Genomic DNA, 3,758 nt, shown 5'->3' on the forward strand with positions numbered 1-3,758 from the left:
AGGGTGGTCACCGTTGCTTGTTTGAGGCAAGCCCTGGCGGTGTACTGGGTTTTCTTCACTAACTTGGCAGGGACACAGGCAATTGTTTCAACTTCCTATTTGTAGAAGGAGGCTTGGAGATGCCACATGTTGAGGAAAACATGTCCTACACTCTGGTAAGAAGGACTGTAGACTAATGATTCCATATTATTTCAACATCACTAGGAGTCCAGTAACTCAATCAAGTAACAATAACCCTAGTAATAATAATTAAATGCAAGGATAGCACTTAGCCTGTATTGACCTCTCACATTTCCGATGACTGCCTAAGCATTTGAACTGGTGTACTGCAACTCAACTCTGTCCTTAACCACTCACGTTAAGGACTCGGTCCTCCGCAAGACTGCCTTCACTTCAGGTGCCGGCCACACTTCAGGGTCCCTAGGCCACCTGCCTATCTGACTGATTGGCTACAAATATGGGGGTTCCTACAAACCCTCCAGGGGTGATAGTTCACTAGAACAACTCATGGAATTCAGGAAAACACTATTATTATTAAAGTTTTCATATAAAGGACATAAATCAAGACCAGTCAAATGAAGAGACACATAGGGCGAGGTCAGGGAGGGTCCCGAACATAGAGCTTCTTTGCCTTCTCCTTGTGGCACGAGAATGCATCACCCTATGTGTTCACCAACCAGGCAGCTCCACTGAGCTCTGGTGTCCAGAGTTTTTATTGGGATTTCATTACATATTGAATCCTTGGCCACATGACTGAACTTCATCTCCAGCCACCAACCCGCCCCTCCCCGCTACACATACACCAAGTCAGGAGATTGGGCTGTTATCACATGGCCCAAAGCCCCAACCCTCTAATTACATGGTTGGTCTTTCTGCTAACCAGTCCCCATCCAGAGCCCTTTCCATCTTGTTAGCCCACACTCGGGGGCAACCCAAGGAGTTCATGAATGACAAAGATACTTGGGAAATTCTACGAGTTTTAGAAGCTCCATGCCAGGAACTCAGGACAAAGACCAGAAAAAAATTTTCCTATCATTAAAAATTACACATTCTTTAATTTACCCCTTGTAACATTTCTATGAGGTAAAAATTATCTCCTATTAATAGGTAATAAAGTTAATGTTTAGAAGAGCTACATGCCTAGTCAATGATAGAGTCAGGATTCAAACTCAGGTCTCCCTAGCCTCAAAGTCTATTCTTGATCTACCTACCAGTAAGTAATATTGCCCTCCTGTAAGCCCCTAATTACTCTTAAGTATGCTTGTGTGTTAGTGTGTGTATATAAGCACACACATGTATTTTGAAGCTTGTCATTTAATTACTATGGGAAAATTCTAATTGGACCACAATTCCCATTCTCCTTTGAGTAGGAGAAGCTCCTGAGTTTTAGATTTTCCCATACTCTTTTGCATGTAGCTGTGAGGATATGTGATGTAATTTGTGATGAGGATATGTAATTTGGAGGGTATGTTATTGTAAAAGAGGTTAGCTGCCCTCTACTTTCTCATTTCCTGCTTCTTAGGGCCCAACCATAGTCTGGTGCTCATGAGCCACCATCAGTCACGAAAATGAGATGAGAGAACCTTAATAGGAGGCAGAGCATCAAAATCAAAGCAACTTGGCTCCCTGTCTGACCCTGAAACAGAGCCACCTATGCACCTAAGGATGCTCAACTACCTCTGGACAGCAATGTATAAAATAAACTTCTGTCTTACTTAAGGTGTTGTATTGTTGAGTCTCCTTGTTGTAGTATCTTGATCTGTATTCCAATCATCACAACTACTAGTATAAGGTTTTTCTGCAAATTTCGTGTTGCATAGTAATGGCTACAGTGTCACTAGCCAGCCTTCAAGTGTTATCCTTATTCAGCATTTGCATCAGGCTTATTTCTACTTGGAGGTTCTTGAGTGCTTGGTGTGGATTCCCCTTGATCGCCCCTGCTTTTACCAGCTTGAAATGCTTCTGGATTGAGTGGTATGTCTGATGCTAAAGCCTATTGATCCTTCTGTACAAATGCATAATGCTGTTATATGACAGTTGTATTTTTTCCCCTATTGTGAAGTATTGTTGACAAATCTCAAAATGAAGGGGGAAATGCCATAAACTTTCCTTCCTACAGTAATTCAGACTCGCACTCAAAATGCTGCTTTGCCAAATGTGATGTCCTACCACTCTGTGTCAGCACTGTTCCCAAACTGAGCTTGTGCTGATGCTAGGCTCAGCCACTTCAGTGGGTTTTGGTCTTGGAGATTCAAGTTTGACTAGAACCAGTATCCTGGACCTTTATTTAAATATCTTCTCACCCTAGCTGGTTTGGCTCTGTGGATAGAGAGTCAGCCTGTGGACTGAAGGGTCCGAGGTTCAATTCCATTTAAGGGTACATGCTGGGGTTGTGGGTTCAGGCCTTGTAGGAGGCAGCCGAATCTCTCTCTCTCTCTCTCTCTCTCTCTCTCTCTCCCTCCCTTCCTCTCTGAAATCAATAAAATAATAATAATAATAATAACAAAAATAAATTTCTTCTCTAGAGGCTCAGATACATTTAAAAATAAAACTTAACCCAACGTGTCGCATTGGAAAAGAAATAGAAACATAAATGACAATAGTCCACAATTTTTTAACTTATAAAAACTGCAATTATTTTAAAATCCCACTACCTTGGCCTTTTAAAACTCAACTTTATGTTCATTCCAGTGAATTCTTTTACAATGGCACATGAAAAACAAATACTGGCTGGGTAGCTCATTGGGTTAGAGCGTTGTCCCAATAAACTAAGGTTGAGGGTTCGATCTCCCATCAGGGCACATACAAGAAGTAAGCAATGATAACATAAATAAGTGGAACAACAAATCGAGATTTATCGCTCTCTTTCTCTCTCTCCCCCTTCCTCTTTCTCTCTAAAATCAATAAAACACACACACACACACACACACAACATGTTATGGGGCTGTTTTTGAATTGTGTTCAATGAAAACCTGGCACACATTTTCAAAGCCAGCTTCCACTCTCCAAAAAGCCCTTTAAGGAAGTTGTTTAATTATGAATTACTGAAACTTAGAGAAGGGTGTGGTTATTTACATAGTTTGGTGTTCCCAAATTACCCATGGTATCTAAAAACAGAAAGATAATTCTGTGTAAAGTGAAGACAAAATGAAGAAAACATCAAAGCTTTCTTCTTTTATTCTGTGTGGGTGTCAGAAGAAAAACTCATGGTAGTAGATGAAAGAGTAACTCTGTCTGAGGTCTAAATTGAAGATAATCAAAGTAGAGCCATATTTCACGGGGATGTCAAATACAGCCTAGGGAATATAGTCAGTAATGTTGTAATAAGTGTATGCTGCCAGGTGGGTAATAGACTTATCTGGGGGAATCACATCATAAGTTACATAAATGTCTAAGCACTATGCCGTACACCTGAAACTAATATAACATGGAATGTCAACTATAATTGAAAATTTTTAAATAGGCATAGTCATATTTAATTTGAAAGGCCGAGATCAACCAGTCAGAGAAAATTGGATCGGAAGGGATGCAATAAACAGGAAAATGTTCTCACCCTGGCTGGTTTGGCTCTGTGGATAGAGAGTCAGCCTGTGGACTGAAGGGTCCGAGGTTCAATTCCATTTAAGGGTACATGCTGGGGTTGTGGGCTCAGGCCTTGTAGGAGGCAGCCGATCAAAGATTCTCTCTTATAATTTCTCTCTCTCTCTCTCTCTCTCTCTCTCTCTCTCCCTCCCTTCCTCTCTGAAATCAATAAAATA

Source organism: Myotis brandtii, unplaced genomic scaffold (genome assembly GCF_000412655.1).
Source record: "Myotis brandtii unplaced genomic scaffold, ASM41265v1 scaffold423, whole genome shotgun sequence".
Classification (NCBI taxonomy): Eukaryota; Metazoa; Chordata; class Mammalia; order Chiroptera; family Vespertilionidae; genus Myotis; species Myotis brandtii.